General features: G+C 41.4%; 1 protein-coding gene across 4 annotated transcripts in view; it reads right to left on the bottom strand.

Annotated features, from left to right (window-relative positions):
* The window catches only part of ETV3 (ETS variant transcription factor 3), a 181,471-nt gene that overhangs the window by 80,273 nt on the left and 77,161 nt on the right, over positions 1 to 24,037 (bottom strand). The gene's annotated exons all lie outside the window — the stretch shown is intronic.

Genomic DNA, 24,037 nt, shown 5'->3' with positions numbered 1-24,037 from the left:
CTACAAATTTTTCAATGAGCAGTTTCAGAATGTTGCAATTTATCCTCATTACAGCTCAATTTAAAGTGTCTCAAGGCCTGTGAGGTGCACTTGTGCTACAGACACTTTCTTTTTAAAATTAAACAAATCTGAGGTTTCTGAATAGGAAAATGGCTACATAAGCTAGGATGGTAAATCTATCAGGAGAACGGGGGCTCACAGGTTGGTCTTTTCAAACTGGAATGACTTCTTATTTTTAGAACACTCAGGATGGGAGTCAGAGAAAAATGAATGGTTAAAAAAGGCAGAGTTAAATTTGAACTCTACAAAACATTGTAAGACTTTACAGGCTGTGTGGTGAAATGTGCTGGAAATGCACACAAATAATTTACTGTTGAGAATGGACACATTCCACAGTTATTGTAGGACATTAGGATTCCAAGTGGGTGATGGCAATTGTATAGAGCAGGGGAATGTATAAAATTGATGGTTGTATGATGAGTAGGATAACAGTGGTACAGATGGGCGAGATTTTGTTAGCTCAAAGTCTTTAGCTGTGAAGAACGAAGGACTGGTGTTCAAAGTACTGAAAAGAGAATGTTGGGTAAGGGATAATTTTGATGGTGAGGAATGAGCAAAGTATGTTGTGTAATATTTTACCGGGCTTGTGTCATAGGTGGGATGCTTTTATCTAGAAGTGTAAGATTTCTGGTGTGCATTAATTACACCATCTTCTTGATAGTGCATGCATCCGAGTTTAAGACTTGGATCAATGGCAGTGGTAGCGGAGCAAATGGATGGTCAAGTGCTAGCAGAAATATTTCTTCAAAAAGGTGGCAATACCTACTTTTATTGTCAGATGACTGAAGTTGTTTCAGTAAGTCGGAGATGGTTTCTAATGATATTTTTCTACTTGAGAGAAAGAGTGGTTAAGAAGAGGTATGTTGATGTACAGCAGTCAGATGAGGAGTGATCAATGGTAGATTGGCAATCAGTAGGTGACGTGATGACCACAAAAACATTTAGTGGTTTACTACAGCACTGGGCAGGCAGAATGTAACAAGCAATAGAAGGAACGTAGTTTAATAGGATAAACACAAATGTTCTAAATTCATAGGTTCAAGTCTCCCAGGATCTTGTAGAGATGGAAGCAGCAGATTAAATAATAGATTGTAGATGTGCAAGCAAAATGTCCTTGCATCCAGGGTTGCATTCAACAGCTAGGAGGCAGGGGCCAACAGATGGCTAAATTGACCACATATATTACTTCCTGAGAAGGCCTGGCGGCTAGAAATATATGATTTGCCAACTACTCCAAAACTGAATCGGAGAGTTCTGGGAAAGAAGGGGCGATCTTGGGACTTGTTTAGAAAGGAAAATGCGCCTCTTATGAATAGACTATTAAAGTTATAATGCTTAATAATGATGAATGTGCGGTCATAGCTATTCAACATGTTTCCATTTAAGAAAGCCAAGTTTGCTGATTACATTATTTGTATGTGGGGTGAGAAGAAGTGCTGTAGTAGCCACAAAAAAAATGCAACTCAGTAGTGGATGGTGGCTGGGTATTGCCGGAATGATTGCTAGTGGGAACAAGCATTTACAATGCAACGGTTTCGCCTTTTAAAAGTTTGAGCTATTGGCATTGTAAATGACACATTTTGTATTTATGTGTTGGTTTTGAAAGCAGATAAATAAATGGCATTGTCATTTACAATGCCAATAGCTTAATCTCTCACAAATGCGAGACCTATTGCATTTGCACACACACAGAGCACAAACACACACACAGAGCCACAGACAGAGCCACACACACCGACAGAGCCACACACACAGACAGCCACACACACACACCGACAGAGCCACACACACAGACAGCCACACACACAGACAGCGACAGAGCCACACACACAGACAGCCACACACACACACCGACAGAGCCACACACACACACACCGACAGAGCCACACACACACACACCGACAGAGCCACACACACACACACCGACAGAGCCACACACACACACACCGACAGAGCCACACACACACCGACAGAGCCACACACACACCGACAGAGCCACACACACACCGACAGAGCCACACACACACCGACAGAGCCACACACACACCGACAGAGCCACAAATTATGCGAAAAACTGCAGCCAAATAATTTCAATGGCCCTGAATAATTTCATTTGGCTCACAATTTTTTTGTATGTAAATTCTGCATTTTTCTTCCACAACCCCCCTAAACAAGGGGATTACCATACCCCGACACCGGGCAGTAGCAAAGGCCGAGGCCCGGCTCCTGCCTGCACGTCAGCCACGAACAAATGATCAAAACATGCCGCCCCCCCCAAAAAAACATCCGCCCACCGCAGCAATGACGTTGTTAAAAGGGCGGAGAGCGAAAAAAAAAAATCGCCGGAACGCCCACGAATCTGCTCTGACAATGACTGACGCATCTCTGTTCCAATGGCTAGCCTCCATTTATGGACGTGGCAATGGAACAGAGAGGCGGGTTAAAGCCCCATACTGAAACTCAAAAGATTTCGCCTGCGCGAACACTACTGCGCAGTGGACGCCAGGCGAAACCTAAAAACATACTTTGCCGTTTCACGGTATAGGGCATGTGACGATATGTTTGTCAGGCGATTCACAAAAGTACTCGCCTGCCGACTGGGAAATCTAAATGCAACCAGAGTTCAAAAGTACATACACTAACCTTGCAAAGGCAAAGATCAGGATGGGTAAATATTTGGAAAAAGGGGACCCCTATATAATATAGTAGCACTTGCTATACATAGGGAAGAAACAGAGTTAGGAAAGGTCTATAGCAAAGTGACAGACATTGATTAGATAATACAATTTACGTTTTTTTGTAAATAAAAACCTAGAATGAAACAGTATATTAAGTCCACTTGTGTACAGAAACCAATGAGCAAAATAATTTCTGATATTGCTTTATTGTTTATTGTTGTTGACTATTTTTCTTTTGTTTTCTACTGTTTTTTTTAAATATATATAGTTTTTATAAGTGATTATGTGTTTAAATTTTATATAGTCTTGAATTAAAAAATACAAAAGAGAAAATACAAAATCAATAGACATGAAACATATATACAGTGATGAAGGCAAAGCGGTAGACACCACTACGCGCGTTTCGGCTCTTGAGCCGTCTTCAGGTGACCGTCTATTGTTAGAGTTTCAAAGAGTCCAGGACTCACAGTTAGGTGTGGCGTGGATATAAAAGGTCAGTCGGTAAAGGCAGCTTCTTAAGATCTTGAGATGTGGAACGATGTAGTCCTATAGCTTGTCATATGATGTTATGACATCAGAGAAAAGGAGGTGGTAGAACAGTATAGTGGAGGTAGCTTAGATTCAGATCGTTATTTGTGTTGACATTTGTAGAACCTCCACGAGGATAACTTCCAGTGAGTAGATGGTAAGATGATGAGAGCAATAGTGAAGGAAACGAGTATTTATCTAAAGATAAAGTAGAAAAGATGTCCCAGGAGCGGAAAATACTATGGAGGATGATCTGGTCATAGCATCGCCCGTGAGGTTTGATGAAAATAGTGACGCTCCTGGTAGAAAAGGACTGGTAGCAGTACTCGACCGCCAAAAGACCACACACCGGTATGCTAGAATGCAAGCAACCAAAGATCAGGATGGGTACATCCTGCAACTGAGTTCCGCCAAAAAAAAAGCAGACAAGCTTCGGCCAAATGTTTCTCTTTGAAAATTGAGCTTGCCAGAGCCCCAGTAGTAGTACTTCGTTACAAGCGTTACCTGCCACAGTGGATTCAATACAGATATTGCCAAGATCATTTAATCCTGTGTCTGTTTGGAAGTGGGGTAGAGAACATGATTTCCAAACCAACATTTGCATGGGTAGGACTAGCCTTAAAGAATACTCATCTTGCGGTAAAAAACACTAAGAACTTTAGAAAAGGATAGAAAAGAGTTAAAAGTAGACAAACAGTTTGTTTCAATGTAAATCTGCATTTCAAAACCTGAAAAATACCATTTATTTTCTGATCCACATAAAAATATTTACACCTCCAATTCAGACTTCCCCGTTTGGGCTACGGACCACATTCTTTTGATCAGATACCTAGGTGAAGTATTAAGACCTCGAAGGTAGGTGCCCACGCAGCATTTGAAGATTGCAAGGCTTTCAAAGCTAACCTGCAATATAAACAAAAATTAAGGCAACAGCCAAAATGCACACATTTTGACCATAGCCTAAATCAGTCATTTCTTCAGATGTCTCCAGCGAAGATTATTAAAGAAATCAGGCTGCGCCTCATTGCAGATGTAAGATGCTTCTTCCTTTTTTATTTTCTTTTTACTCCACAGTATCAAAACAATATAATACATCACATTATTTCATACATTCATATGTTCATAGAATGCCCCCCAAATGAACATACCGGTCTTTCTTTTCCTTGAGCCTTTTGCCGAATAAAAGCTAAATTATAAATTATACAGTCTGGCTCGCCATCGTTCAAAAGGAGGGGCCTCAGGTTGAAGCCACTCAGCAGCGATACATAGTCGAGAAACAACCATAGCCATAAAAATTAAGTAGCGATGTTTAAACATATGTTTCCAAGTTTCTAAATTCTGCCTAATACCGAAGCCTGCAGTAATTTTAACAGATATTCCCGTAACCTCTGATAAAAACTTCGATATCCACAATATACCTAGACAACTTACAGGTATAAAAAACATGTAAGCTATCCGCATTGTCCCATCCACAACGGAAACATTTACCGTCATGCCTCCCTCCCCATTTTAACATCCTTGCCGGAGTATAATATAAATTGAAAGCAGTTTTAAAAAATTGAGCTTTTAAATTTGTTGATAGAAGGGTTTCCCTAGACATTAGAATAGCTTTCTCTATAGATATAGCATGTTCTCCCAGCACATTAGCCCACTGAGTATTATGTTTCTCCAAATCATCTGCCCTAGAGGATAAGAGAATCTTATACAATCACCCTATTTTCTCCTGATGCCTTATAGTTTCAATAAGTGGGTTTGGTACTTCTTCCAAGGAGTTGAAGCATGCTCCCCTGTAACATATTGCCCTTTCACCATTGAGGCAACAAAGGGAACACAATATCAAGGAAGGCTGTTTCTTAAATATTCTTACTAGCTCTTTCAGGTTCTTCAATATGGACACATTTATTTCCTGACCTTCTAAGAACAAGAAGAAAAAATATTTAAAAACTGGACAGTGATCAAATGAGTTAGGAGAGCAAAATAAGTATAGGATCTTATTCCAGTGACACAAAGGGGATATTGTTGCGTGCTTATCTAGGTTCCTGATCGATACTGTGACCTTATGCCCCTATTCGGCTATAAATCCATTTATTCCCTATATTGGCATAACCGTTCAAGTGCGATTTTCTGAAAAGTCATCTCTGGCCTCACACGAACAGAGCCACATTCCAGCATGACTCTGCTACTTCCTTTGCGACCAATTAGTGCAATGACAGAGCAGCAGTCACTATCTGATATTCCTAGATAACACTCAGAGTTCTTCAACAAGATAAAAACTTAGCAAACCTGGAAATCCCCACTTGCTATGTTTTGATTAGTAATGGAACTCTAATGAGCAACTGATAACTGTCACTTCCTAGTGACATCTTTAATTGACGTCTTATGTCCAGCAAACTTGCGTCAAACCCGGCACCTGTCGGGTATAAATATTACCAACGTTGCCTTAAGCAATGTGAGTTCGTTGCCTGTTGCTGATGCCAGCTGCCTGCATGACCCTGTGTTGGTAAATCTAGCACTGTCGCTGCAGCCTGCTATCCTGTGGTGGTGAAGCTGCTGATTACCATTATCGCCGCTAAAGCGCGACCTATGGTGCAGTACGCTTAAGGAGCTGAACAGTCGTCCTCTGCGAAGACATCCAGCAGATTCCAGCTGCCCGCGGACGCTGTCCCCCCTCCTTCCTCGACGCGCTGAAGAGAAGCCGCTGCCTTTCTCGTGCAGAGAAATCCAGTCCCGGCGCTTCCGGTTTACCCTCGCGGGTGACTGGGATATCGAGAGAGACCCCTGAAGGAGATACCAATCCTCCATCATTCTATTCAGAGGTATGGTGTTGACTAAACCCCTAGACGAGAATTCTTGAAACAAACCTTGGCAAAACCAACTTAACTTAAGCTACTTACTTACTCCCCTTCTCACGTGTTAGGCTTAGGTCAGGCACACTGGGGTAGGCTTAGTTAGAAGCACCAGTTGAGTAGGTTAGCCTAATGTATATATGACTGTATATATGTTTTATTACTTTTAAACCATTGTATGGCTAAGAAACCATATCAATGCTTTTACAGTTCTATTTCGCAATACTTATCTTACTGTACGTACTTTTTATAATAACAGTTATTGCAATTGTGGCAATACATTTCTCTTGTACGAGAAGAAAGACTGTTCAATAAATGTTAACCTTTATTGATACACGCCCGTCTCTCTATTCTCTACATACTGTGAAAGTAAACTGCACTAGACTGACTGAAATCTAGGTCTATTGTTTCACACGACCCTAGAGATCGACTCTTGATCTGAGGAGCAAAGTTGTCATGTTGCACGGTTGTTGGAAAACTGAATCCCTTCTTGTCTGTGCCCAGGAAGCTGATCACTTCCTATGCAGAGAAGAAAGTTTCCAGTGACCTCTGAGCTAGTTGGTAACACAACCCAATTAAGTTTAGCATAGTCAGTGGAGGCCTGGAATATAAGCAGTTCCACGTCGATACTACTGTTTATGTTATTCCAATGCGCAGGGCCTAGTGGGAAACTAGGAACTACACTACATGGCGCCCTAACGTTTGGTAAGGCGATAAACTAACGCAAGACTTTTAGAGTAACTCAGTCGTACATATTTCACATCCCTTTCTCCCGTAAATACTCCAATAGACGTCTGGAGTGGGTGAAAGGTTAAAATCCGCCCGACCTTAGTAGGAAGAGATTCCTATGTAAAGCTCTGGTTTATTCAACGTTGAAGGATACAGTGTTCCAAAATATTGTGCACCTAATCTTTGTCTCCTTGGAGACCTACTCTGCAAACCTTGCATTTTTACAATGCCAGAAAACGAAACCTCTGGGGCCGCAGCAGATGCGACTCAGCAAGGTCCCGAATACACAGACCCGGGTGCTATTATCATCCCGGTCCAGTTAAGAAGATCTATAACTTTAAAACTTATAGAACACGGACTGACACCTCAAGGTGGTACAGTAATTTTCGTGATAGAGGCTCACGAGTATCGGCAGACAGAGGTATTCTATTCATGGATAAACTTTCCAGCGGTAAACGCTATAACACAAGAGTTTCACTATTACAAAATAGAGAAACCTCCGGAAGAGTACGCTCCTTTCGAGGAGATTGAAATTCCACTTAAATTTCAAGAGCACCTGCTCTGGTTTAATGGCGCCCTAAAACACAATGATCACATTACCAGGCTCGGTCCACTAGGTAGACCAGGAGCCACGTGGCCGGTTCTAGCCAGCTACACACCACATCCTGACATTGCAAAAATGTCTAGAGAAGAGCTGTTAGTTCAGCTAAACACATTAATAAAAATACATAGGCAATTAGTCCAATATGTAATGCGGACTGCAACAGTCCAGCCAGCTGTTAATACACCACAGCTGACCCCTCATCAGGGGAACACAAATAAAATTACACCACAGAACATACAGTCATGTCTTGGTAAAACACCCGTAAAACGGGAACAAATTCCTTTCTGGTTAGCACAGAAAATCACTCAAATAGAGGCAGTATTTCCTGATACTACCCCTATTGAGAAACACAGAATCTTGACCATCTGCCTTCCTATGGGAATCGCACCACACGTGGAGGACTGTGACACTTGGGGTACAGTCTTTGCTTCCATTTACACAAAAACACACGGTGTTCCGTCTATGGCGGTAATACCAGAAGTGCTAAAACAGATTCAAAATGAATTCGGTCCAGAGCCCGCTTTAAATCTAGGTATGAAATTACTGAAAGACTTCAAGCAGGTCACGGCTATATTATTAGCCAACATTAGAGGAGAAGCAGCATCTGTGGCGATTCGCCAGAAGTTGAAGGAAACAGATATAAAAGATCCTGTTGAGCTTGCAAAAATCATAGAAAAATGCTATGAAGAATTAGGTAGAGACAGCTTGGGTGGAAAACCAGTTAAGCCCCAACTGCTCGAAAATCCTGAAAAATTATTTATTAAAAATAATTCAAATACTCCTAAAAAGAGCTGGGATGGAAATAAACAATCCACTCCCAAGGAAAAAGTTTTCCAGTCCAGAGGAAGGTCTCCTCGACGGAGGGAAAGAACTCCGACTCGAGAACGCCAGTCTCCCCAGAGGGAGCCCTCTGAGAAAAGATATAACCTTAGAAATAGGGATAATCTGAAAAAACCTGATAGATATCAAAGTATTGATACACGTCCCTCTCGATCTTTTCCACAGAATTCGGAAAGAAGAGGACGGTCAGACCCAGGAGAGCACACCAAGTCCAAAGACAAGGAACCTGCTCAAAATAAGAAATCTCAATTTCAGAAAAAGAAGGTAGCCAGTATTAGAGTAATCAACCATGCCGAGAATACTGAGGACACAGTTGAAAAACGGGGAGTGGGCATTGACAATGTTGGACAGTGCAGCAGAAATCAGTATAGCGCACAAGATCTTGATGAGTCATCTGGAGACAGTGGACACGAATGAATACATTCAGGTTGAAACTGCCGACGCCAGACTTAGCGAGCCCCATAAAATATACGAAATAACATTGCGTATGGAGGGTGATAAGACTAGGAAAATTAAGGGTCTATTTTGGGATAAGCTCTCAAAAGGCTATGATATTCTGTTAGCTGAAAAAGATTGGCCCCCAGAGTTTGTCAGGGAGTGCCCTCGTGGCGAAGAAGTGATTATGCCCGCCTTCTCGAATCACATTCCGATTCATAAAAAATACACATATGCAAGGAAATGGGCAGTAGCCCAGGCACCTGCATTGTATAAAAATCATGTAGGATGGGATGAGGATTCACCGCCTCACAAAATCCAACTAAAAAGTGAACCAACTGCCCAACGGCAGTATCCCATAAAGCAAGAAGCTAAAAAACAAGTCAGGGAGATCTTAGATCAACTTGAGTACCAGGGGGTGATTGAAACATGCACCTCTCAAATGAACAATCCTTTGTTTCCTGTCTCCAAACCAGACAATTCATATTGTCTAGTTTTGGATTACAGACACCTTAACGCATGTTGCAAAACATTTGCAGTACAGAATTCGCATAGTGCTGCACTAATGAATAACATAGTTAGGAAAAAATATAAAACGACATTAGACATATCAAATGGTTTCTTTTGTCACAATATTGCACCAGCAAGCAGATACTTGACCGCTTTCTCAGTAATGGGGTCACAGAAAAATTTCTGTAGGCTCCCACAGGGATTCAAGAACAGCCCAGGACTATTTTCAGCCAGAGTAACAGAGTTACTACAAATATATGATGATGAGGCATTATCTTACGTAGATGATATCTATGTTCCTACCCTGCTAACGGGCTGCTGCATGGACGTATCTCCATACCTGCTGCCTCACCTTTGGAACTTGCACCGACGCCTCATATCGTCTAGTTTTGGACTACAGACACCTTAATACATGTTGCAAAACTTTTGCAGTACAAAACTCGCATAGTGCAGCCCTAATGAATAATATAGTTAGGAAAAAATATAAAACGACATTAGACATTTCTAATGGTTTCTTTTGTCAAAACATTGCACCAGAAAGCAGATATTTGACCGCTTTCTCCGCATTTGGGTCACAGAAAAAATTCTGTCGACTCCCACAGGGGTTCAAGAACAGCCCAGGACTATTCTCAGCTAGGGTAACAGTTACTACAAATCTATGATGATGAAGCATTATCTTACGTAGATGATATTTATCTCACAGATGACGACTTGGATACTCACTTGAAAAGAGTGAACACCATTATACTTGGGTTCGCAGCAGAGGGTTACAAATTCAACTTTAAAAAGTCCCGAATTGCCCATCTGACAGTACTATTTTTAGGGTACGAATTATCAAGTGAAGGGAAAAACCTAGCGGACAACTTCTTAGAGAAGTGCGCTGTACTCCAAGCTCCAAAAACGCTGAAGAATTTACAATCAATACTAGGTTTTCTGAATTTTGGAAGAACTTACATCCTAAATTACGCAGAGAGGGTTAAACCTCTCTACGAACTAATAAAACCTGATTTAAAACAAATCAATTGGACTCAAAAACACACAGAAATTTTGAGATCACTGCAAACAGACATGTTAGCAAAAACAAAATTAGATACACGTGACAACACGATCGATCTTGTAATCCGAGTCATCCCAGGAAGATGCGGATTCACGTACCTAACCTCTAATGAGGAAGAAAAGGTACCAATTTCAATCAAATCTCACTTGTACACACAAGCAGAAAAAACATTCAGTCCCACAGAAAGAACTGTGAACGCAGTGCAAATCGCATTAGCAAATGAACGAGAACTAGCACACGGCAAACTGATTAATATCCTTACAGCGGAATCCGCCTTCGAGGCGCTATTCAGCCCAGTAAACCTGCCAACAGTGTCACTGGATCCGAAATGGATACAGTGCATAGATTCTCTAGGAGCGGAAGATGTGAAATACTATTTCGCCCCGCAATTTGAAGAACTGAATGATTTAGAATATGAAGAAGAATATCCTCTGCCAATCGAAATTCTGCCTCTCCCACAATACGCCTGTATAATCTATACAGATAGCTTTGTACAGCATTTCAACGTAGAGAGAAAATCCTACAATGCAGCGTGTGCGATCATTAAAGGTCGTTGGCTGTGCGGTAAATTCAGACCGAAAATAACAAAAACCGAATCAGTAAAGTACTGTTCGGTTCAGAGAACTGAAATCAGATCTTTAAAGATGGCGCTAGAAAATGCAGAACGTGAATTCCCGACACTTATCGTGTGCGATTCTCATTTTTGCGTCAACCCTTACAACAATAAACTGCAGAGTTGGATCGAAAACGACTACAAAGATGACACAGGTGCCACAATAAAGCATAAATTGCTCTGGAACGAGGTAGCTCTTTTATACAAAGAACTACAAAAGACTCACGTGATTCACGCACAGAGTCTTCAACGTGATGGCGTTCACGTTGCAGGGAATTCATTGGCTAAAACAGCCATAGCGGAAGCAACTAACCCGGCTTCCGTAGCCACAAAAAAGCGTACAGATAAGTACATAGACGGGGAAACCATGCTGGCAGTAAAAACGACCGTAAAAGGCGACTGTGCAGCACTACCCGTAAACTATCCACTCAATTATGCATACATAATCGATGCAAACTCCGTTCCTTTTGCTCGAATCCCTGGAGTGGGGGATAGAGTAATTCCAAACATGAACAGGAGAATATTTTTAATAGCAGACGCACACATGGGTTTGGGTCTACGGCACAGAGAGATCAAGGAATCACTGACTGAATTACAATCAGTATTCTGGTGGCCGGGAATGAGTGTAGAACACCAAATATATGCAAACAACTGTGAAAATTGTAATAGGGATCGCAGTAGCGAACCTTGCTACCGGCTACCAGTCAGAAAGAGCGTAACGCTGCCTACACCCCATCCTGCGTCCTATTAACAGTTAAGACGAAAAGCACTTAAAAAAAAAAAGAGGCCTCCAGCGCTCGGCTGACGCTAGAACGGTTATAAAAGGTTTGCGAGTCAATATCGGCACATACGCAATTACCACGTTCCATTCTGACCAGGGTCCTGCTTTCAGCTCTCGAGCCTATAAGGAGGCCATGGCCAGCATGGGAATTGGGTTGCGGTATTCTTGTCCGTCGCACCCCGAAGGGAATAGTGTGGTAGAAAGAAAAAACCGGGACATAAAGCAATCTATAACAGCGAAGGTATTAGGTTCAGGCGCTGGGTGGGTCAAACATTTAATAAGTGTCCAGACTAGTCTTAACAACATGCCAAGAAATTCTCTAAAAGGTTTCAGCCCATACGAACTATTGTTCGGAATTAGAATGAGCGTTCAGGACCTCGATAGTCAGATGTCAGTGGTACAAGAAGAAAAAACGCAGTTTGATGTAAAAGACCGTTTGGCTGTTTTACAGGAACTGAATGAAACAAGAAAATCATTAAGCAACATAAAGTTAAAGCAACAGCCAAGTACCACTGACGAGGCACCACCCGCAACAGCCCCAGCAAGGCCTGTCTGGATTCCAAAGATTGGGGATCTAGTCAGAGAAAAGATCGCGGTTAAGAAGGAATTTGGGCCTTCTTACAGAAAAGCAGTACCTGTCTTAGCAGTCACCGGAACAAGATCAGTTGTGCTACCGCCCCTTGCTGGTAAAAAGGAGAACAGAGTCGTGTCCATCGATCTGGTAAAACCACAAGCATGTGGCCTATAATCAACAGTAGGCCCAGTGGACTCCCAAGAAACAACAGAATACCCAAACTTGCAACAATCCAAGAGGTTCAAACTGAAAGACTCATCACATTCGATCAGCCTGCAGTGCACAATGAAGGACTATGCAATAATGCCATGGAACTCGTGCCTCTTGAAACACAGATTGAAACAGTTCGTCAAGAAACAACACCAGTCTACAATGATGTGGCATCAGAAAGTGCTACCGAGAGACAGATTGAAAGAACAATCTCATCAATTGACAGAACTGCCTCTGGTTATTTCATCAACTTCGACAACTTCTCTGAAGATTTAAACAACCCCAAAGTGATGCCAGAAACAAAAAAGTATTCTAAAGAAAATACAACAGGACTCCAACAAATCAAAGAACTATATCTGGATTCACCGTTGATTGAGCATTGGATTATCTCAGGGGTATTCATACTCCTACTATGCCTAATTTTAGTTTTAATTTTAGGAAAGTTTATTACAATTGAATGGACACAGCAAGTCAGAACATCAACCTAGTCCTGAAACCACACAGATCATCCCATGTGAAGAAAAGAGAACTGTCAACAGTAAATGTCACAGCAATTCCAATACCTGGTGGGGTAGTATGGGAGAAAACAGACTATGAGATCTATGGTCCGGTCGAAATCCTGAAGTATCCTCATCAACTAAAGGTTTCCTTAAGTGACTTTGTGACACCAAGTACATTCTCTGATGATTGGGACTTTAACAGTATTAATGACATGATGTCTGATTTAGTAATGTCAGCTAGATTTACAGATCATGATTATTTACAAGGTTCATCTAGTTATGAGCAGTTATTCTGTTACACCCACTATGGGGATCATTACTTGCATAAATCTGCACAGCCTAGAAATGTTTTTATGTATAATCAATGGGAACATTGTTCTACACCACCTAAAAGCAGTTCTAAAGCATTCTTTGAGAAATTCAAATACTTCTCAGGGTTTAACACCAGTGATGCAGAAACGTTTTATTATAAACTGTTAGATAGAACAGGAATGAAAACAATGCTGACAAATTCTAAATTGATATATTCAGAAGCATTTTATGACAAAATGATGACATTTTGTTTTGATTATTGGAAAAATAATATTGAAACAAAAACAATTTGGGGTACAAAAGATTGGCAGGTGCAAGGCATAGAAGCACTGTTTAGAACCTGCATGATACCTGAACAAATGTTATTTTTAAATGACACAATACACCAAACATCTTGTCTTGGCCTAGCTAAGAACAAAGACCTTAAAACACCGTCTATTCCCAAGCCAATACCTGAAAATATAACTGCAGATATTGAGTTAGACGTGTCACAAATTTTACATTTCAACATAACACATCCTGATTGGAAAAAGTGGTTAATCTGGCCTACAGACACAAATAGCTGTCAAGATAGGTTCCTGAATAAAACACAGGGGTTAAAAATGACCAGATTAGACCCTAGATATTCCCAGAGACAACATCCAGGGATTATAAAAACATACAGTGTAGGGAAACTCTGCCTAGAATGGCTAAGTACATCCACACTGGCTGAAATTAAGCAACACTTGTCTTTATTAAAAGATGGTGCTGATTTGCGCAATTTCATTCTTGGACCACGCAAACAGCGTCAAAAGCGTTTCATAGCGACCAGTATCTATGCTGCTTACAACGAGGCTTGGAAAGTAAAGCAAATTGAAACTGCTGAAAAAATAGGAGAAATTGATCGTATTAATTTGGAGAAATCACTTTCTGTGGTAGACAATGGGTTAACGACTGTCTTCCAGAATATATTCTTTGGACAATAATTGTATCCTCTGCCTTTGATGTGATAGACAGAGATTTGCTAATGTTACAACATGGCCAGTCTCAATTACGCTCTATTATAGAATTAGGCTGGACGCTGCAAAATCTTCGTTCAGGCTATGTGCCTTGGCGTTTAATCAACACGACGTCATTATTTTCCAGTTTTAACCTTACTGATAAACAGATCAGTTTGGCACAGAAAGGAGCAGACTATACAATCCTGAGCATCGAGAAACTCGAGAGATTACCATTGACAATGTCAGAGAGTCCTGTCATTGAATGGATAATACACGGAATTATCACAATTCCGATAACAACTTTCCGATTTCATAAATGCCTTGAGTACATACCTGCTGGCCAATATGAACAATTGTGTAAAGGATATGTAAAATCCGAATGGAAATTACCATACACTCATTCTTGCTATAGTGACAGCGACAAAAATGTATTTCTTAGTGGTGACAACTGTAAACGCTCACTAAGCGGTATACTTTTGTGTCAGGGTATTAATTTACACGGAGCATGTGATGGAAATTCAAACAACCTTTCATGCCACCAGCTAGTCACACCTGCAACTCAGATAGAGCCCTTCTTTATGCAACTCGCAAACGGGAGTTACATTCTTAGAACGGATCACAGGTGTTGTGGCCTCACGCCAGGGAAAAGTTATCTAGTACAAGTTACGTCCATGGTCAAATGTTGTATGCAAGCATTGTTCCCGAGCGGGCCTCCAGACATAGTGACTCCCCTCTGGCCTCGTCTGAATCTCTATTCTATACGAATTGATACATTAAGCAAAATGAAATCTGTACTTTTACAGACAACAGTGCCTATAACGTCATCTAAAGAGACGTATGATCTTCTAGTCGCAAGGACGGCTACTGAAGTCCATGACCTTTTATCAACAAATTGCCCCGTGCATTTCGTAGAAATGTTCAGCCAACTCCTTAACATGTCTAGTGCAACAAGCATCCCAGGCATATTTAAGACAGTCTTTACGGGACTGCTAACACCCTTCCAGGCAATTTTGGGAATCTTTCCTAATTTTGAACACTCCATTTTTGGCGGCATACCACTATTTTTGGGACTCGTTGCAGGGATTCTATTTTTGACCCTCCTGCTACGTTATGGCAAGCCTCGGCTCAGACATAGCTCCCATGGGAATGGAAGAGACAATCCTAGCAATGCGCTACCGGGACAGGATAACTAACGTCCTCGGATTGGCCAGGCTGAGAGATCTAAACATGACCTGGTTCCTTTCATTCAGACCGATATGGCAAAATTGCATTTTACCTGTGCTACGGTGTATGCTTTGCGGCGATGAATGCGTGTTGGACATCTGTCTTTCACTTCCATCAGCAGTACCAATGGACGTCGATACTTTGCTCAGTCCAATAACGGCTCACGCATTGTGTTGTCCCCAGCGGCTACCAATCCTGATGACGGCATTTGTGGAGACTCCTGTACTACAGCCAAGTGGTAACAGTGGAGCGAGTGACAAAAGCAACATCATCCAGGTACAACGTTCTGTGAGCATTGCTGGTCCTGCCTTCGATGACAGCAATCATTCTCACACCTGCCAAGTTACAGCGCTATCTAATTTGGTTGAACTATCACCTGATTTTGTAGACCAATTCTTTGCGAGCCTGTCTGATACGATGTTCTCACCCACAGAGAAACAATAACTTTTTGAAAAGTTTTCCGACACACAGCGTTCCCATGAACTCTGAATTCGGCCTTCAGTTTTGATCAACAAAGACTGCAATAAGCTTTGGAACTCTATGTTTCCCCGTTCAAGCATTAAATTATTTTTTTTTAATTGGACATTTTTTAATAATTCACCTTTTTTGGCACGAACAATTCTTTGCTTAACGTAAAAACTATTCTTAGAGAACAGAAGCTTCACACTTCTATTTCTAAACACCTCTAGAGACATAACATTACACCAGCCTATAGCACACATGTTATTACAATGCATTTTTATGTGATGATTTATCTCGCATTTCTTCTGTCAGAGATACTTCATGTGTAATTCCTTTTGCATAATCGTTCATTGATTTCAAATGCAATAATTTTTGAATGATTAATATGCTTTAAAAAACGTACAGTACCTAAATTCCATGTATTACAAGTACGCCTATTTCGAATGCATTTATGTATTTTGGGGTGGGCAATGTTACACATGCATCTTATTGCTTAGTTTTAGTAATTTTGATGGACATGAAAACGTGGAGTGAGTGTTGCGTGCTTATCTAGGTTCCTGATCGATACTGTGACCTTATGCCCCTATTCGGCTATAAATCCATTTATTCCCTATATTGGCATAACCGTTCAAGTGCGATTTTCTGAAAAGTCATCTCTGGCCTCACACGAACAGAGCCACATTCCAGCATGACTCTCTGCTACTTCCTTTGCGACCAATTAGTGCAATGACAGAGCAGCAGTCACTATCTGATATTCCTAGATAACACTCCGAGTTCTTCAACAAGATAAAAACTTAGCAAACCTGGAAATCCCCGCTTGCTATGTTTTGATTAGTAATGGAACTCTAATGAGCAACTGATAACTGTCACTTCCTAGTGACATCTTTAATTGACGTCTTATGTCAAGCAAACCTGCGTCAAACCCGGCACCTGTCAGGTATAAATATTACCAACGTTGCCTTAAGCAATGTGAGTTCGTTGCCTGTTGCTGATGCCAGCTGCCTGCATGACCCTGTGTTGGTAAATCTAGCACTCTGTCGCTGCAGCCTGCTATCCTGTGGTGGTGAAGCTGCTGATTACCATTATCGCCGCTAAAGCGCGACCTATGGTGCAGTACGCTTAAGGAGCTGAACAGTCGTCCTCTGCGAAGACATCCAGCAGATTCCAGCTGCCCGCGGACGCTGTCCCCCCCTCCTTCCTCGACGCGCTGAAGAGAAGCCGCTGCCTTTCTCGTGCAGAGAAATCCAGTCCCGGCGCTTCCGGTTTACCCTCGCGGGTGACTGGGATATCGAGAGAGACCCCTGAAGGAGATACCAATCCTCCATCATTCTATTCAGAGGTATGGTGTTGACTAAACCCTTAGACGAGAATTCTTGAAACAAACCTTGGCAAAACCAACTTAACTTAAGCTACTTACTTACTCCCCTTCTCACGTGTTAGGCTTAGGTCAGGCACACTGGGGTAGGATTAGTTAGAAGCACCAGTTGAGTATGTTAGCCTAATGTATATATGACTGTATATAGGTTTTATTACTTTTAAACCATTGTATGGCTAAGAAACCATATCAATGCTTTTACAGTTCTATTTCGCAATACTTATCTTACTGTACGTACTTTTTATAATAACAGTTATTGCAATTGTGGCAATACATTTCTCTTGTACGAGAAGAAAGACTATTCAATAAATGTTAACCTTTATTGATACACGCCCGTCTCTCTATTCTCTACATACTGTGAAAGTAAACTGCACTAGACTGAGTGAAATCTATGTCTATTGTTTCACACGACCCTAGAGATCGACTCTTGATCTGAGGAGCAAAGTTGTCATGTTGCACGGTTGTTGGAAAACTGAATCCCTTCTTGTCTGTGCCCAGGAAGCTGATCACTTCCTATGCAGAGAAGAAAGTTTCCAGTGACCTCTGAGCTAGTTGGTAACACAACCCAATTAAGTTTAGCATAGTCAGTGGAGGCCTGGAATATAAGCAGTTCCACATCGATACTACTGTTTATGTTATTCCAATGCGCAGGGCCTAGTGGGAAACTAGGAACTACACTACAATATTAGATATTTATAGTCTGAATCAGTTTATCATAGTTAAGTTTTTCCACATGACAAACTGAGTGAGATCTTGGGAGCTACTCAAATACTGAAGTCATTAGCACACACAGACATACATACCTTCATGATGCTTATTGTCACATTAACAACTCATGAAGCACATCTTACTTGTGCCTTCGGTTTAAAACTGCAGGTCAGTATTCTCAATGCAGAGATCTATTGAGAATAGGTGGTGGTGTCCTATATTTGCCTTCAAGGGATATAGCAGTGCCCCTATTTGAAAGACTACCTGATCAAAGTTTAATGGACAGTCTCTGCATGGATAGCACTATTAAACCTACAGGAGTGCATGCACTGTAATAATGTCAACATAGACCATTTGCGTCAACAAACAAGACCTATCAATTGATCCCATCGAGCGCCTTTTGGCTCACAGAAGCAGAGGTAAGACTGGCTTTTAAATGGGAGGGCCACTAAGACATTTTAATAGTACATCAAGGATTATCTTTTCGATAAATTAGAATACCGATTAGACCTTAAATGCCTGCAGTGGTCTTCAATTCTGGAAATGAACTTTAGTAAGTTTGGAGCAGCATGGATTTTTGTCTATCATTTTTAATTTGAGGGAAAGTAATTCACAAGTTTAGGGTTAATAAACCAGGCCTGTAAGAAATACAGTGCATGGTGGGACATGTGCAGGACAAAACTTATATTTTAAGTCTTCACAACATGAAATTTATTGGATACCATTTATACCACTACTATTTCCATTTATAGCATCTGTTGCTTAGGTCTGCGAATGGCCACCATCATCATATGTCCACAAAGCCTCCATGGGGCAAGAGGTGGTTGGAAATCAAAAGCTAACTAACCCACAAGGCAGTGCAAGGTATTGAGTGGGAGTGAGAAATTCTCTATCCTAGGAATAGCCATAAATGAGTTATTTACAATTGCATTTTGAAGGCAGCACAATTAACAAGAGCAATAAATGGCACATGGTCACGCACTTTACTAGTTTCCTTATTTGGTAAATACGGTTTACTTCAAATAATTTCGTTTCCATTAAAGAATAATGAGAGACTAGTAAGTAAATAGAGGCCTGACTTACCTTTAGAATATGCAGAATATGCTTTTCAGAACAAAAGGAAAAATGAGTGGACTAATTAAAAGCTGCCAGAAAAACAAAGATATTGCTTTGATCATTGAGCACAGCAGAAAGGATTAGTGCTGGGCTTCCTAATGTATACTATTTCTACTGTGGAAATTTGTTTTGGGGAATCATTTGCAACAAAGATATGGAAAATGCAAGTGTTATATGTGGTTTGATTCAGTTTTCTTCAATTTACTTTACTAACTTGTTTAGTATTATACAAAAGACTAAATTGGGCATCAACTTTACATTTAACCTTCTCCAAAAGTTAAGTCCTTGCATCTAAATGGTTTACCAAAAGATTAAAGTGCCTATCTTGCAACAAGACTAGCAATTACCAAAAACAAAAGGGGGAAGCCTAAAACATTGTTTAAAACAAAGCAGAAGTCAAAATGTTAGTGTGGCAAAACAATGCATGGCTTACTACTTAGCCACAGAGAAAATCCTTCCAAATGTTAAATTCTTTAAGGAAAAGAAGCCATAAGACTGAAGGACAAAGGAAAAGAAAACTTCAAACATTAGCAACAACCTTAGCTCGTAGGCAAATGCTTATTGGAGATAACATAACATATTTCCATGTTTATTTAACCCGTTGGGTGTTGCCGTCGGCCAACGGTCGTCGCGAGCACTACCTGGGTAGTGCTGCGCACGCCGTTGGCCAACGCGGCCCCACCAGTTTCTTCGAACTTTCAGCACTGGCGCAGAACGTTTGAAGCAGCCAACAGGTTAAATATAAGGATTTGTCAATGTAGCATACAAATCTAGTGCCACTCTATCAGACAACATCAGAGGTTAATATTACATTTCCATTCCTAACTACCCAGTACACTTGTGGATCTCTTTTCAGGGCCCTAGAAAGAAGACAAGAAGGAGCACTAATATGTACTCCCTCCACTTAGTATACTACAAGTTCTTCTTGCCAATTAACATTCTATAGATTAATGTTGCTGGGTGTTCGTTAGAAGTTGTCCAAATTCACTCAGATGGTACACAACCAGACAGGCGTCAGGGCAATAGGAGGAAATTAGTTTCCTGCTTGGGGACATTCATGTTATTGCAAGCATTGTTCGATCACATAAAGAAGTGTAGCAGCAGCTCAGTATTTAACGAATAGTTTACCTGTCGGTGTAGTTTTGCAGCTTGAAGATCTTTCTGGATTCACTATGCTGTGCATTATTCCGCGGTCTAGTGGTTGGGTCCGGAATCGTAGTCTTTTTTTTTTTTTCCGTAGCCCAGGTGGGCGTCGACGTCCCACCTTTTGGTGTCCGTCCTGTGACGTCGGCATGCTTCCTGCGGAAGCTCCCACCCTTGGGCGCCATCTTCGGATTCTTTTTTTCTCTCCCGTTTGTGTTCTGTTTCCGAATTGTATGGCAATGTTTTTATCTTTTCTCTTTTAGCGCGGTTTTCCTTGAAGTTCCATGAAGTCTTTTATTATACATTTTTTTTTGTTTACCACCTCTTTTCTCCAGGCTCATCTTTCTGGCGGAGGTGGGTGGGTTCGCTAGTGAATCCAGAAAGATCTTCAAGCTGCAAAACTACACCGACAGGTAAGAAACTATTCGTTTTGCAGTGTGAATCTTTCTGGATTCACTATGCTGTGCATAGACTTCGTAGCGGTTTGTTGTTATTGTGGCGGCTGGGTGGAAGATGAGCTTGAGTTCTTGAATATGTGCTGAAGCACTTTCTGTCCCACTTGTGCTTCCTTGTTCATTTGTATGTCCACACAGTAGTGTTTTGTGAACGTGTGCACAGAAGCCCATGTTGCCGCGAGGCATATGTCCTGAATGGGAGTGTTTGCCAAGAAGGCTATTGTAGCTCCCTTCTTTCTTGTTGAATGGGCCCTTGGCCCCTCTACTAGTTCTTGTCCAGCTTGTTTGTGGCAGAATTGTATAGTTTGCGCGATCCATCGTGCAATTGTTTCTTTAGTAACAGCTTTTCCCATGAAACTTTCAGCAAAGGAGACAAAAAACTGTTTTGTTTTTCTGTGATCTTTAGTTCTCTCTATGTAATGCTTGACTGCACGTCTCGCATCCAGAGTGTGCAGTGCCCTTTCTGCTTTTGTTGTTGGTTTCTGAAAGAAACTTGGTATTTGAATCGTCTGGTTGATGTGGAACTTTGACACCACCTTTGGCATAAAGTGTGGGTCCGTTCTCATCACCACCCTGTCGTTGTTAATTTGTATGTAGGGTTCCTGTAGTGTTAACGCCTGCAGCTCGCTTACCCTGCGTAGCAAGGTGATTGCCACTAGGAATGCTGTTTTTAACGTTAGCATCTGTAGTGAGGCTTTATGCATCGGTTCAAAGGGTGCTTTCATGAGTTCTGTCAGTACTATATTGAGGTTCCATGCCGGTGCTGGTAACCTTTTAGGTGGTGCTATTCTTTTTGCACCTTCCAAGAATCTTTTTACAATTATAGAAGTAAAGAAGCTTTTGCCTGTTTCCCCTCTAGTGTAGGCGACAATGGCTGCTAGGTGTACCCTTAGCGATGATGAGCTCAGGTTAGTTTCGAGCAGGTGTACTAAAGGACTGTAGAGTCTCTGGTCATCTTGTTGTGCAGACCCTCCTTTTTGCACCATAATGTGAACCTCTTCCATTTGGCCACTTAGCACTTACGTGTGCTTGGTCTTCTTGCTCTCGAAGTACCCTCAGGGTGCTCTCAGGTGTGCAAACTCTATGTCCTCAGGAGCCAGGCTGCTAGGCTGAGACTTTCTGGCTCTGGATGAAACACCTCTCCGTTTTGCATGGAGAGTAGGTCTTTCCTCCTCCCAAATTTGTGAGGTGCACTCTGTCATTTCCATAATCTGAGAGTACCATGTTTGTCTGGCCTATAGATTAATGTTGCTGAGTGTTCGTTAGAAGTTGTCCAAATTCACCCGCTTCCGATTTTTTTCTGCAACATTGTTCAAAGCTGGTTAGCATTATAGTCCCGATGTTATTCCGGTTCTCTCTGCGGCGATCAGTGGCATCTCTAGTCATCACTTTGAGGGAGACTCTGCGGAGCCTCTATGGGACGATGTCAGTCGGCCGCCATCTTCCTCCGACCGACTAAGTTTAACTTCATGTTGCTGAAATCCCGGAGGTACAAAGAATTTCAATCTGCTCTCACATTCTCCTAACCTGGAATATATTCTGCTCTCAAAAGGATTTTGTGCTCCAAACAAAAATGCCATATCAGTTGGCCCAATCCTGGTATTTTTTTTTATTTTGAGCCCCCTAAACGATTTATGTATAAAACACCTGGAAAATTGTCCAAACGAATCAAGGATACACTGTTCGCTAGTAATTTCTCGAAAATTATCAGTGCATTCAATCAAGCTAACATGTCCAAACAATTTATGTGGAGGCATTATTCTTTCCTGGACCATTTCACTCAAGTTTCCATCTTGTTCGGTCGTGTTCTCCAACTGAGGTTGCAGGCATCTGACTCCAAGACAAACTCTGGAACATTTCCAAAAATGGCTTTACCATTCCAGATTGCCAGATTGTCTAACCACCATTCTAGACTCTCCAGAACATCTGCAAATAATGAAAGTAGATCCGCACGACATAAACCTTTCCTCAGACCCAAAGCATTCGGTCTCTGAAGAGGTCTGTAATACAACAGACCCAGGATGGCTTAAATACATGATGATGATAGAAATCAGAGGAGTACACTAGGCAAATCTCAATATCATCATCTTCTTTACCAAAACAGATTTCACTTCCTGTCTGAAGAAAGAGCACCTGAGATAGCAGAGTATCCACCTGAAAGACCAAACATTCTAGGTTCTGTGTAGGGACTTTCCCACATTTATTATAAACCCTAAACTTTCCAATAGGTCTCTTGTCCACTCATGATGCCTTAATAGTTCCACCCTGTCCTGAGATATCAACAGTATGCCTTCCAAACAGATCAAACGGACACCTCTTTCTCCCAGGAAGGCTACTATTTAGCACATCACCTTGGTGAAGCACCAAGGAGCAGAGGATAAACCGAAAGACCAATTCTCTTGGTTGGATGTTTTGAGCAGGGGACCCCCAAAACTCTTTTGAAGACTCATATGGTTTTCAATACCAAAGTGTCTCCTGTAATATTTCTCCAGTTGTAGAAAAATAAAAACACAACCTTTAAATGAGAAAAACCAATTGGACTTCTCAGACTTAAACTGAACCATGAGATCTTAGCCTCCCACCACAATATTGCAAGTGCTTCCTCATTGTGGGAAGAAACCCATTTTAGGAACAATAGTTCCTTCTGTAGCTTCTTGAGAGTAATAGTGGCACCTTTGGACTCCACGGCCAACGGTCAGTCCCTTGCCGAAGCCCTTCCAAAACTTTTAGGGACGAAAACACGCCTTATATTTATTAGAGCCTTGCTAAAATCAGTGAAGGTGGAGACTTTCTTGAACTCTGTCCAATTTAAAATGCTGAAACAGCGTAGAATCTACAACTATTAAGCAGTTGCAACACCATCCTAATCAAAAGCAACTTGCTGTCACAAACCTATGCTCAACCCGTCTACAACTTTCCATGGCCTCAATCATCAGATCTAGACAATCATCTTGGAGAATTTACTTGACCCTCAAGAACAGTAGTCGTCAAATCCACTTCATATCTATCAAATTATACGCACTGACCAATTCAGGAAGAAGGATACCTCAAGGTAAGAGAAGCTATCTGTCACCTTCAGAGCATCCAAAGGCTCTAATCCCTTAGTACACATCTACAATGATGCCCTAGGACACCTACTAACAGTTAATAAAAGCATAACCAAACCACCTCCGCACACAATCTACCTGAAAGTCTCCGACAATAACTACTGAGAAAAACTAAAGACACTGCCTTCACTGAAGCAGATGCTACAAGTTTGTCTGAGGAACAACCTTGCAAAGCAGTGCTCTCTACGCA

The sequence above is a fragment of the Lissotriton vulgaris genome, chromosome 12 (genome assembly GCF_964263255.1).
Source record: "Lissotriton vulgaris chromosome 12, aLisVul1.2, whole genome shotgun sequence".
NCBI lineage: Eukaryota > Metazoa > Chordata > Amphibia > Caudata > Salamandridae > Lissotriton > Lissotriton vulgaris.
This window is presented reverse-complemented; position numbering and strand designations above follow the sequence as displayed.